Source organism: Bos indicus, chromosome 6, assembly GCF_029378745.1.
Source record: "Bos indicus isolate NIAB-ARS_2022 breed Sahiwal x Tharparkar chromosome 6, NIAB-ARS_B.indTharparkar_mat_pri_1.0, whole genome shotgun sequence".
In the NCBI taxonomy this organism is placed as follows: domain Eukaryota; kingdom Metazoa; phylum Chordata; class Mammalia; order Artiodactyla; family Bovidae; genus Bos; species Bos indicus.
The window spans coordinates 22,745,066-22,758,774 of NC_091765.1; the positions used below are offsets into that span (position 1 = coordinate 22,745,066).

The window sequence follows — 13,709 nt, forward strand, 5'->3', positions numbered from 1 at the left end:
CATTCTTTGTTTTGACTAGAAAGTTTTTCTGTTGTTTCTTCAGGGCTCATTCACGTGGCTCTCTTCACATGGTCTTTCATTCCAGACTTACAACATAGAGGCCCAGGGCAGTGTTCTAGAAGGTGACAAAGGAAGCTGTAGAGCCTCTCTAGGCCTCATCCACAGAAGTTGCACTAAGTCACAGCTACTGCATTCGGCGGTCAAAATAAGTCACAAGGAAGGCTAGCCTAGACTCAAGAAGTGGGGAAATAAAGTACCTTTTGATAGTTAAAGTGGCAAAGGCACATTGCAAAGAGGCACAAACAAAAGAGGCATGATACACTGGGAACAAATATTGTAACAATCAAACATATGACATTTTTATACTTACATGTATATGTAAATTTTTGTTTGTCCACATAGTCAAAGAAATATAAATAAGTATAATTAGTTAAGCAAATTCATGGTGTGCAGATATGACAAACAGGACCACATCACTCCCTTATTATTGCTTTACAGATTAAAGCCCAAGCCCCTTGGCCTGTACCATTTCTCCTATATTACAGTATCTCCCATGAGATGTAATGAAAACCAAGCAGAAAGATAAGTCATTTCTAGCTGAAGTGGTTGGACTTCAAGTTAGTTGTGGAATCTGAACCAGGCCTTGAAAGAAGTGTCTGAATTGATGGCGAGGGGCAAGTAGGCATAACTGGTAGTTCCCAGTCTTATTAGCACTAGCCTTTTAAAAAACTGAAATACAGCATACTGCAGAAATAAATGCAGTATCTATCAGAGGTAAAAATATCCCTCTATCCACCACCCAAGAAATAGAATATTACAAGTTACATAGAAACCTTTTATGTGACATCCCAATAATTACACTGCCCAACCTCTTCCCCAGATGTTACCACTCATACTAACTTATAACCATAGATCTGTTTTGAATCATACATGAATGAAATTATATGTGTATTTCAACCATTATATTTGTAAGGTTTATCTAAGTTGCTTGTAGAAGTAGTTTGTTCATGTTCATTGTTATATTCCGCTTGTGGACAAGCTGCTCTGTCCATTCTGTTGTAGCTATTTGAGTTGTTTCTACTTTGGGGCTGTGTGTGCATGCGTGTGTGCTAAGTTGCTTCAGTTATGACCGACTGTGCGATACTATGGACAGTGGGCAGATAAAGTAGATTTGTAGTACCAATTAAATGCTCAGTTCTTCCAGTTTTCTTACACTAAGGTTAGGATTGATGAGAAAGGAGTGGGACCCTGAGACATTGAATGGGGACAGTTGGGCAGACAAGAATGAAGCTTTGGGGCAGCTCTGTCTCGTAAGTTGATTCCTACTGTCCTCAGAATTTACCCTCGCCACCTCCCAGTTCCTCCAGGCAAATCCCGACATAGCATCCCCATCAGAGGAGTACACAGCTTGCTCTGGCAAGTGATAACCTACAGAAGAATTAAAGATCTTGCTGTTTTGACCAGTGAGAACCTGAGGAATTAAATTTGAAGCATCTCATCCAAGTCACAGACTTGGTACTTCTTGATGGGGAGAGATTTGGCTCCTTCAAGGAAGAATCCTGCAATGCAGCCACAGCAGTATAATCATTGATCTTCTCTAGACCCAGTGGTCTCCAAACTTGTCTGGACATAAGAACACCTTAGAATTCTAAAGCCAAGGATACACCCCAGGCCAGTTAACTCATCATTTCTGGGGGTAAGACAGGCCTTTCTTTGTATTTTTTAAGCTCCCCCAGTAATTCCAGTGAGCAAGTTAGGCAATCATTGTCCTAATCCTTCTCCAGTGGCTATTTATTGGTTAGAATAGGGGCCCCCAAGAAAGTCGAGTGACAGATGGAGTCCAGGCCTGAGTCTGGCTAACAGCCCAGAGAGACCCATACTGGTTACTTCTCCAACCCCAGATGTGTGGTAAGAATGAATACATTTTAATAACTGACACAATCTTCATTTTCATTTCCTGACCAATGGAATGAGTGTTGTTATGGTAGGTAGGACTAGATAGAAGTTCAGAACTGATCGATACCACTCCCTCTCAAGACAGTAAAAGAAAAGCAGTACAGAAGTTAGTGCCCCTGTGCTGGCATGACAACTGATAGCATATTCCCATTTAAATTCCGTGTGTGATCACCAGGTGGATCATGGAGATGACAGTGTAAAAACCAGATGGGTAGTGAAAGATGACAATGGATTATTGCAGAGCTTAATCAGGTGTGGGTGGAGGTGGGGGGCAACTGCAGTTGTTCTAGCTGTGGTATCTTCATTGGAAGAAATTAATATAGACTTTGACATGATACATAGGTATTGATCTGGAAATGTGCCCTGCCCCCACTCCCACCTCCTTTCTAATCAGTAAAGAAAATCAAAAGCATATTGCACTTAAATGACAGCGACAACGGTAAACCCTAACTGTCTTGTCTCAGGGCTATGTCAACATTCCTGTTGTTTCTGTGGTGTAAAGGGACCTTGATCATATCACTATGCCACAGAATATCATACTAGTCTATTATAGCAATGAAATTATGTTAAATGAACCTAATGAGAACGGAGTAGCAAGCATTCTGCATGATTTGATAAGACATATACCTGCCAGAAGATGCGGCAATAAACCCAGGACTGCACCAAGTTTCTAGGGTTGCAGTGGCCGGAGACATGTTTGAGTATCTGTTCAAATAATTAATGGGTAGTTGTGTTTCCTACCACTACAACAAAGAGAAAGGAAAAAAGGTGTAGCAGACTTCTGGGGGTTCTGTAGGCAACAAAATAAAGCACATTTGGGTGACCTGCTCTAACCTGTTTTCTGGGTAACCGTAAGATTGCAAGTTTTGATGGGGGGTGGCCTTGTGATTAGGCAGGTCGATTGGTACTGGAAGTTCACGTGGTAAGAAATATTAAATGAAGACTTCGGTAAGTTCCCATAGGGGAATTACAACACAGACCCTTCGGTTTGGAAATAAGGACATATCTTCCTCAGCCAACAACATTTTCTTTTGTTTCTTTGAAAGGCTGCTCCAGATTTGCTCCTGCTACCTAGTAGGATGGAACACCTGACCATGGGACATCAAGTGACTGCGTGAATAATCAAACCACCTGTCGTGAACTGATGTTATCTGATTCACCAAACCATACAGCTGGATGAGCACAGAAGCAGTCCACTCCCTGTTAGACTGGGAACTGGCTACAGCTAAACTAAATGAGCAGGTGACTCAGACTCCTGTAGTCCCTGACCCTGCTCCTTCAGCATTTCTCCCCCAACCCATATAAATTGGCTTCAGGAGGAGTTCCTTCTGACCAATTAATGGAAGAGAAAAAAAGTGTGGGTCCTATTCATTCTTGAAAGAATCTGCAGTGAGCTGGCCACAGCTGGATGTGAATGGTCAGTAAAACCACCACTCATCAGTGGCCCCAACACATAACAGTAAAGGGAATCTTTCCATAGGGAATAACTTTAGGAGACATGGCCTGAGGTAAGGGTATATACTTGTCACTGGCTTATGAGTTGACAGACTAGACGAGAACTCAGAACAAATCAGAGAACTGGCCAGTTATGATACAATAACCTGCAAATTAGGGATGCTGGCCTAAACAATGAAGTATATGCTTAGAATCCATAATCAATATATGGTGCTACCTTCCCCAGAAGGTGTATAGAGTGGGGATGAGAGTAGTCCCTCTATTTTTCAGTATGATTAATTTTGTAAAAAAAAAAAAAATAAAAAATCAGGTGGCATGTTTTCCAAATTTGGTGAAAAGCATAGAACTATAAATCCACAAAGCTCAGTAAATAGCAAACAGAAAAGTTACAATGAAAGTCACACCTATGCATGTTATAGTCAAACTGATAAAATACAGAAAAACAAAAGCATCCAGAGAAATTATACATTATATGCAAGATGACAGTTGTATTTTTTTTAAATAAGCTTTTTAATGGAAGCATAACATATGTATAGAAAACCACAAATATAGTTGTTTAGCATGACATCACAAAATGAAGGTAACTATAGTCACCACCCACATCAATAACTATGTCCATTCTTAGTCATTACTCTTCATCCTTCCCAAGGGTAATCACCATCCTGAATTCTAACACCAAAGATTAGGTTTGATAGTGGTTAACCTTTATATAAATTGAATGCATAATGTATCTTTAGTTTTTGGCTTCTTTTATCTAACATTGTAAGATTTATCCATGTTGTTACCTGGAGCAGGTAACATTCATTCATTCATTTTCATTGCTATTCAGTATTCTACTTTATATCACATTTATTTATCCATTCTATTCCTGATAGATATTAGAGATGTTTCTAGTCTTTGGCTATTAGGAGAGCTTCTATGAACATTGTTGTGTATGTCTTTTGGTGTACACACATACGCATTTGTGCTGCATTCTCTTATTATGCCTAGTAAACCACTAGAGGAATTTTTTGGTCCGTGAAGCATCAGTCTTAGTGGCTTTGGAGGCTTTAGTACTCAAGGGAGGAATGATTCCTAGGAAACATGGTTTCAGTGAATTAGAAGTGGACATGGCTTGCTGGCAGGACTTTTTCCTATCATTAACCAACGAGGGGGTGGGGGTGGGGTGCAGGGGGAACACTACTGACAGAAGGGAAAGAGTCCTTTTAAAAGGGGGAGCTTCGATTGCTGTTGCTTAGTGGAGTGAGTAGGACTTTATATGGAATGTCTGATGTTCACCAGTATTCTCTTGGCCAACAGTCAGTGAAAACACTAGGGTAACCCAAAAAGGACCTCCACTTGGTTTCATCTTCTAAGAATGAATGTTTGGATCACCCTACCTGGCTCAGACGGTAAAGCGTCTGCCTGCAATGCGGGAGACCCGGATTTGATCCCTGGGTCGGGAAGATCCCCTGGAGAAGGAAATGGCAACCCACTCCAGTACTCTTGCCTGGAAAATTCCATGGATGGAGGAGCCTGGTGGGCTACAGTCCATGGGGTCGCAAAGAGTCGGACACAACTGAGCGACTTCTTTTACCTGATAAAGAATTCCATTAAGCTTAGGTGCAAGCAAGGAGTGAGAGAAACCTAGATGGGTGGTGATAGAAAGCAGCTATGCTCACAAACCTAGTCTTCATGACCAGCTAAAACACTGTTTTATGAAACTATAAATTACGTTTTGTTACTTATTTCTTTTCTCCCTTACCATATATGAAGAAGTCTGGGGTGGATGTTTTTGGCTTCAGATGAGAGTGTGACTGAATTGATACCACCCCATGATCAGCTATCACCCGTAGCTGATAGAAGGAGTGTATGGTGGAAAAGAGTTGAGATAAGTGCTTATATTCCCCCTGGCTCCCTCCATTAGAGGTTGCTCTGAACTGAATGTGTACCGTGACCAAAGAGCTTTGCCTCTCTCACCTTGAACTCTTGACAGTTCTCTCTCCCTCAAGACTTTGGTTAATTTCTTCTGTCTCTTGGAGCTTAAGAGAGGTACAGTTCCCCTGTTGTTAGCCCTGGATTACAGAACTACCCTTGTAATTCTCTTATACCCCATACACACATTTGTAATTAGTCCCTCTGTTTAAAACAAACAATCCTGATTGTGTTACTTGTTTCCTGTTAGGGCTCTTGACACGTGAGCTTTATATCTCCTGTATTGTGTCTTGGATATTAGCATAGCCAGTCTTTCTTTTAGTTTTTGCATATCTCTTCACTTTAAACTTTTCTGTATTCTAATATTTACCTCTTGAAAACAGCTTAAAGGTGTATCTTTATAAATCCAAGGCAACAGTCTTATCTTTTAATTGGGATAGTCAATTTAATGTTATTACTGATATATGAGGCTTTAAAGCTGCTATCCTACTGTTTCTTGTCTCCCGTGCTCTTCACTCTTTTTTCTCTGCTTTCTTCATCCTTTGTGATGCGTCAGATTTATTTATTCCCCTTTTCCTTATAGTTATGTATTTTTGTTGTTGTTTAGTCGCTAAGTCATGTCTGACTCTTTTGTAGCCCCACGGACTACAATCCACCAGGCTCTTCTGTCCATGGGATTTCCCAAGCAAGAATACTGGAGTGGGTTGCCATTTCCTTCCAGGGGATCTTCCTGACCCAGGTGTCAAACCTGCGTCTCCTGCACTGGCAGACAGATTCTTTACCGCTGAGCCGCCAAGGAGGCCTGCATGTCTTTTTACTATAGTTTAATTGCTCTAGAAATTAGACTGTGCATCCTTGACATCTAAAAGTCTAGTATAGGCACTTCTCTGGTAGTCCAGTGGTACAGACTTCAGTGCTGTGCAGGATCAATGATAACAGCACTTATCAATGCTGATCCTGGTACAGGATCAATGCTGGGGACCCAGGTTTGATCCCTGGTCAGGGAACTAGATCCCACTTGCAAAACTAGAAGTTTGCATGCTGATATAGAGTTCACATGGCGCAACGAAGACCCATCGCAGCCAAATAAATTAAAAATAAGAATAAAAAAATAAAAGTCTAGTATACTTTAGTACTTTATCCACTTCCTGGACAACGTGAATACCCTTGACCACTTTATCCCCTCTTCTCAATTTATGTGTTGTTAATGTTAAAATCTGTATGTTTTAAATACCACAATAAGTCAGCATTGTTTTATAAAAGTAATTATTTGTTGACATTTACCCATATATTTTCTTTACTGTTCTTCATCCCTTTCAAAATCTAAGAACTTCCATCTGAGAACATTTCTCTCTACGCAAAGGTTACTCTTTCCTCCAAGGCAGAGGTGAAAAAAGTGAAAGTGAAAGTCTGGCAGTTGTGTCCGATTCTTTTCGACCCCATACATGGAATTCTCCAGGCCAGAATACTGGAGTGGGTAGCTGTTCCCTTCTCCAGGCGATCTTCCCAACCCAGGGATTGAACCCAGGTCTCCTGCAATGTAGATTCTTTACCAGCTGAGCCACCAGAGAAGCCCAATTTTCAGTTTCTGTTTGTTTGAAAATAGCTTTATAGTGTCTTAACTTTTGAAAGTTATATCATCTGAATATGAATTCTGTTTTCTTTTAGTACTCTAAAGATAGCATCATTTGGTTCCAAAGGAGCTGTCTTATTGTCATTCATTTGATAGCATAATTTTCTTATCTACGGATGCTCAACATTTCCCCCTCTTTGAATATCAGCAGTTAGCATCTTTCACTTTTAGCATAGTTAACATAGTTCACTTTTAACATGAAGTGCTTAGGTGTTATTTTCTTTGCCTTTTCCTTAAAGGTTTATAATGCTTCTTGAATCTAAAGCATGATGCTTTTTGTTTATTTGAGACAGCTCTTTCAGTATTGCTTTGTTACAGTCCCTCATGCTTCTCCTTCTGGGTTCTAATTATATACCTATGTGGGACTTTTTTTTTTTTTTTTTACTCTGTATCTCCTACCTTTTAAATTTTTTCCATTTTTCATCTTTTAGTCTTTTTGTTAATCTGTCTGCAGATTCTTCTGAATTTTCTTCCAGTTCCCTAATTTTGTCTTCAACTCTGTATAATTGGCTATTAAATCCATTCACTGGGTTTTTGTTGTATCTTTCAATAATAGAATTCCATTTGGTTGTGTTTCCATTCTCCACATACTTACTCATATTTTAAGTTCCTGAACAGATTAATCATAGTATTTTGGGGAATTTGGGGGAGGGCTGTGCCACATATCTTGTGGGGTCTTAGTTCTCCCCAGCCAGGGATTGAACCTGGGCCACCTCAGTAAAAGCCCTGAGTCCTATCCAGTGGACCACCAGGGAACTCCCTAATTACACTGTTTTAAAGTCTTCATTTCATAATCCCTGTGAGTCCTGTTTCTATGGTTGCTTCTCTGTCTTGTCATGTCATCTCATATACCTGATTATTGTTTTATGTGTGCTGGATATTGTATATAAACAATTGTAAAGATATTTTGAGGCTTGGGATAGCATGAGTTTCTTTTAGAGAGGATTTTTTTACTTCTTTAGGTAGCGAGGGCCATTAGCATCCTCAGATCACTGCAATCCAGTTGAGAATGGAGATGATTCAGTTCCAATCTATTTTTGGTTCACTCTGACTTGTAGGGTGCAGCACGTTAGAATCTCAACAGAAAGACTGAGGTGCTTGTCTCTTGGTGAGCCCAACTCTAGTTTTTCTCCTCTTCTACCCTCATCTAGGTCTGTGAGCTTGCAAAAGGCTTTGTTCTTAGTTGCTTCTGGAAGAGACAGAGGCCTCCATCAGAGAGGCTGTAAGCGCCTCTCCAACCTGTCTGCCTCTGCTAGGTCTTAGCCGCGAAATCCTCACAGTTTTGAGAGCTTTCCAATGCCTTCAGACAGATATATTTCTTTGTTTTGTCTCAGCTTTCCTAGTTGTTCTCAGCAGAAACGTGATCAAAACCACATAGTCCTTCATTACCAGAAGTGGAACGGCAGCGGTCTCATTTTTTTTTTTTAATTACGGTATAGCTGATGCACAATATTGTACTAGTTTCAGATATACAACACAATGATTCACAATTTTTAAAGGTTATAGTCAGTTTATAGTTATAAATAAAATAACCATATTCCCTGTGCTGTACATCCTTGGAGCTGATTTATTTTATGCCTAGTTGTTTGTATCTCTTGATCCTCTACTCCTATTTTGCCCCTTCCCCAGTCCCTGTCCCCTTTGGTAACCACTAGTTTGTTCTTTGTACCTGTGAGTCTGTTTCTTTTTTGTTATATTCACTAATTTATTTTTTATATTCAACATATATATGAGATCATACAGTATTTGTCCCTGACCTATTTTACTGAGCGTAATACCCTCCAAGTCCCACTGTGTTGTTTGCAAATGGTAAGATTTCATTCTTTTTAATGAAATAGTATTCCAGTGTGTGTGTGTGTGTGTGTGTGTGTGTGTGTGTGTGTGTGTGTGTGTGTGTATATATATATATCTATATATCTCACATCTTCTTTAACCATTCATGCACTGATGGACATTTCTGTTGCGAAGACTTTTTTTTTAATGTCAAAAATTTTACCGCTGCTTCCTGCCCCCTCTCCATCAAAACACACAAGGTAGTAGTTATACATATACATGGTCTATAAACTATATATAAATAATGCATATATATATAATAAATGTTGAGGTCCCTGAAATAATTGTTACTCAGGGATATGTAACTCAGAGAAGGGAAACACTGCTAAAAGCAAAGGCAGTCTCAGGAAAGTTAAAAGTTATGTTCAAAGAAACAAGAGAAGCCCGGTATGATTAGAGATTTCACATATGAAACAGAGATAAGATTCTGATCTTTACTGTCTGCATAATAGGAAACCATTGGCAGCTTCTTTATTGAGATATCTTTCAGTAAAAGCTGTGTTTAATCTGATACTGATACGCAAGATAGAGGTAAGAGTAAAGGCAGAGAAAATCACTACAAATCTAGAGTAATGGACCAAATATGAGTTGATGAGAGGCACCATAGTGTAATGAAAAGAATGGTGACATTAAGATCACAGGACTTGTAATTACTGGTCCTGTCAACTTAGGCAAGTAATTTAACTTCTTACTCTGCTTCCTGTTTACATGCCAGTCACCTTGTAGGCCCTTCAACAGGATGATGAACTGTTTATAACTTCTGCGTTACTCACAGAAGTATACAAATACAATGATGAAAATATTTTAAAATGTATATTAAAATGTATGCATTTGAAGGCCCAACACAGAGACTGATAAAAGAAAGATAAAAGAAAAAAAAATTAACTCCAATATTGAATCTTGAAGACTAGAAAATACATTCATCTAAATATGTCAGTTAGAAGAGGAGCTGATTTTGGAAATCAGGAAAAGGGTTTGTGAAAAAATAGTGATTTACTTAATTTTAATTGTGGAAATGTTCAGCAGGTAGTTGTTAGTTACATTTACTAGTTTCATGTATTATTAGGTATTTTTCATGTGAGGTCATTTCATTCAGTCTCCTTCATAAATTTTTAAGTTCTTAGAGAAAGAAATTATTTCCTTGGGAATTTGTATTCCTCTTCATTTTTAACTTCAAAAAAAGTTTGTACCTACCAACTAATTTGATAAAGTTTGATTAATTTTGTCCAATTCATTGGTAAAGTGATTATATAGGGCATTGACTGGTTTAAAGATTGTTTGGTCCTCTCAGTTGAATACCAAACTGTAACTCTTTATGTACCTCACTCTACAAAGTTGTCATGCTAGTACCTTACCATAATCCAGGCAAACAGTTTCTTTAACCTGTATTTGAATTCCATGTGAGACATAAAAATGTCTTATAGAAAGTCATATGTATATGTTTCTTTTATATTTTAAATGTATATGCTTTTCATTTGGATCCTGAAATTTAAGATGGTTTCTATTCCTCCTGAAATCCTTCGTTTCTCTTAATACTTTTAAGTTGAGGTACAGTTGATTTATAATGTTGTGTCAGTTTCATTTGTACAGCAAAGTGAGTCAGTTGTACACATACATATATTCACTGTTTTTTAGATTCTTTTCCCGTATAGAGGCCATTACACAGCACTGAGTTCCCTGGCCCATACAGTAGGTCCCTATCAGTTATCTGTTTTATACACCCATGTTGTATGCATGCGTGCTAAGTTGTTTCACTCACGTGTAACTCTGTGCAACCCTATGGACTGTGGCCCGCCAGGCTCCTCTGTCCATGGCATTCTCCAGGCAGGAATAGTGGAACGGGTTGCCACACCCTCCTCCAAGGCATCTTCCTAACCCAGGGACTGAACCTGCATCTGTCTCCTGCATTGGCAGGCGTGTTCTTTACCTGTGGCACCACCTGGGAAGCCCTATTTTATACATAGTATAATGTGTGTATGTCAATCAATTTTTCCCTCTAGAACTTTAAAAAAATAAATTGTAATGAACACTCAACTGTATCAGTCACTTACTATCTTTTGTGCTTTAAGAATTTGCCTCTCCTGCCCAGTTTGGCATCTCTAGACTGCTGTACTGTGTCACCAAATCTGTAACTTTAAATTTCTGATGGCATCCGGAATCTTGGTTAAGTTTGGACTTCCTCTCGTATCATGGTTTGCTCCTTCTCATTGTAGTCTAGTTTCCTCTATTCCTACATGAATAGAAATTTGGTAATATAGAGCTGTTTACCTTTCCTATTTTTTGCCCATTATAATTTTCTGAGTTTAACATCCTTTGTAGTAATTCTTCTACAAAAAATATTTTATGTATTTTTTTATTTCAGATCACGAAAATAATACATTAGCACCCTTCCTTACCCATTACTCAAACTTTGGCATTCTCAACCTTAGGAAACTTGGAAGTAAGAAAAAAACTGAGCAGCAAGGAAAATAGGTGTTGTAAGCTTTGTTCTGTAACAAAAATATTGATCTGTTCTTGAGGAATTGTTTCACAAAGGTGAATTCTCCATGTAACTGAAGCTTCATTATCCATCATGGACAGTAAGTTAGTGTAGTTTGAAGGGTCTTTACCAGTATGCTGTAAGTTTAACAACTAGCCTCTCCAGGGTTAAAAAAAAAGTTCTGATGTGATGTTTGCTAATTCCAGTGGGGTTAAATACTCCCACTGTGACTCTCACTTCAAGCTAACACAGGACATCATTGAACACAGAGTTGGAAAGAGGGGTGGACTATCAGATTATAAGATTTCCCTCATGTGCACACAACAGACATAATCATAAAAACATGGATAATAATGAAATAGTAAACTAAAAATGAGTTTTGAGTATTTATTATTCAGTAATATTGGATTTTACTATATTGACTCATTGGAAAAGACTCTGATGCTGGGAGGGATTGGGGGCAAGAGGAGAAGGGGACAACAGAGGATGAGATGACTGGATGGCATCAGTGACTCGATGGACGTGAATCTGAACTCTGGGAGTTGGTGATGGACAGGGAGGCCTGGCGTGCTGCGATTCATGGGGTCGCAAAGAGTCGGACATGACTGAGCGACTGATCTGATCTGATCTGATCAGTTTATATAATTTCTGATAATGGCTGTGTTTAAATTCTGCAGAATTCTTAAACTTTTTTTTATTTCATTTATTTTTAAACTGAAGGATAATTGCTTTATAGTATTGTGTTGGTGTCTACCAAACATCAGCATGAGTCAGCCATAGGTTTAACCCTTCTGAATCAGCACTACTGAGGCAGCGTGAGCCAGCCCTAGCACACTGCTGTCGATGCTCTTAGCTGTGAAGTGACAAGGACTGACCAGTATGAGTTGAAGTGGTTCTGCTAGCTAAAGCTAAACCAGATTTAATACTCAGATTTATATAGTGAACCCTGAAATTCCACTGTCACACAAAGTAAAGTCCTTGATAAAAATAAAGTCTTCATATTCTTCGATGTATATGCTACCTTGTTGTGTGACTTGGTTACTTCTTAAAATCTTGGCTGCTGTAAATGTTTAATCTGTGTTGCCTGTAAATAAATACTGACTAAAGGAACCCAACAAGCAGTGGGCGAAAAAATGGACATAGACATTTCTTCAAAGAAGGTATATGAATGGCAGAGCAGCACATGAAAGGATGCTGAACATTGTCAGTCACCAGAGAAATGCAAATTAAAAGGACAATGAGATACTACTACATACCTATTAGAATGACTAAGATTGAAGACAAATCATAAGAAGGCAGGAGGAATTGGAATCCTCATACACAGCAGGAAGGAATGTAAAAATGTATAGTCACCTGAGAAAGTGTAGCAGATACTTAACGAGTTAAACACATGCCTACCATATGATCCAGCGATTCCACTTCTAGCTATTTACTCAAGACAAATGAAAGCACATGTCCATATGAACAATCATACAAGAATGTTCATAGCAGTTGTATTTGTAACAGACAAAAACTGGAAACAACCCAAATGTCCACAGGTGAATGGATAAAATAATTGTGGCATATCCATAAAATGGAATACTACTCAGCAACTTTAAAAAAAATGAACTATTAAGAGACACAACATAGATAAATCTCAAAACAATTATGCCAAGTGTAAAAAGCCAGAGAAGAGAATAGGACATACTCTTATGACTCTATTTAAATAAAATTCTAGAAAGTACTAATCAGAAAACAGACCAGTGGTTTCCTGTGTATGAGGGATAGGACGAATGAGGGGGAGAGAGTTCACACAGGAGTACAAGGACACTTGTAGTGTCATTTTGATTTTGGTGATAATTTCACAGGTGTATACATATGTCAACTCATCAAACTGCATACTTTATATGCAGCTTAGTTTATTGTCAATTATATTTCAATAAAGCTATTAAAAAACACAGTCTACTCTCATATGACCAGGAGACATGAGCAAAAAAGGAAATTGCTTTGTTGTGCATAACTTAGTTGCATCTTTCATGGTAAAAATGTATAGGTCCTTTGGGCAGCCCTAGGCATATCGCTGTTGTCTTTATCACATGCTGTTAGGCCAGATTCTCTTCATCTGAGTGCCTGTCTTCACATTTATCTCTAATTAAACTTCATATTGTTTTTGTTGTTTAGTCGGTAAGTCGTGTCTGACTCTTTTGTGACCCATGGACTGTGTAACCTGCCAGGCCCCTCTGTTCATGGGACTTCCCAGGCAAGAATACTGGAATGGGTTGACATTTCCTTATCCAGGGGATCTTCCCGATCTGGGGATCGAACCCACATCTCCTGCATTATTTGTTTTACATGTGACTGTTACAGTGAGGCTTCAGTATTAATATTCATTAGATCTTTGGTTTTTCAGACCGTGTTTAATGAACACTAGGGATACCCACAGAACCATCTGAGGTATCC

General features: G+C 38.8%; 1 long non-coding RNA gene across 1 annotated transcript in view; it reads right to left on the minus strand.

Annotated features, from left to right (window-relative positions):
- The window catches only part of LOC139183515 (uncharacterized), a 31,146-nt gene that overhangs the window by 2,778 nt on the left and 14,659 nt on the right, over positions 1-13,709 (minus strand). Inside the window, exon 1 of the long non-coding RNA XR_011567011.1 lies at positions 1-13,709. This exon is cut by the window's right edge and continues 14,659 nt beyond it. This is a non-coding gene — a long non-coding RNA (uncharacterized lncRNA).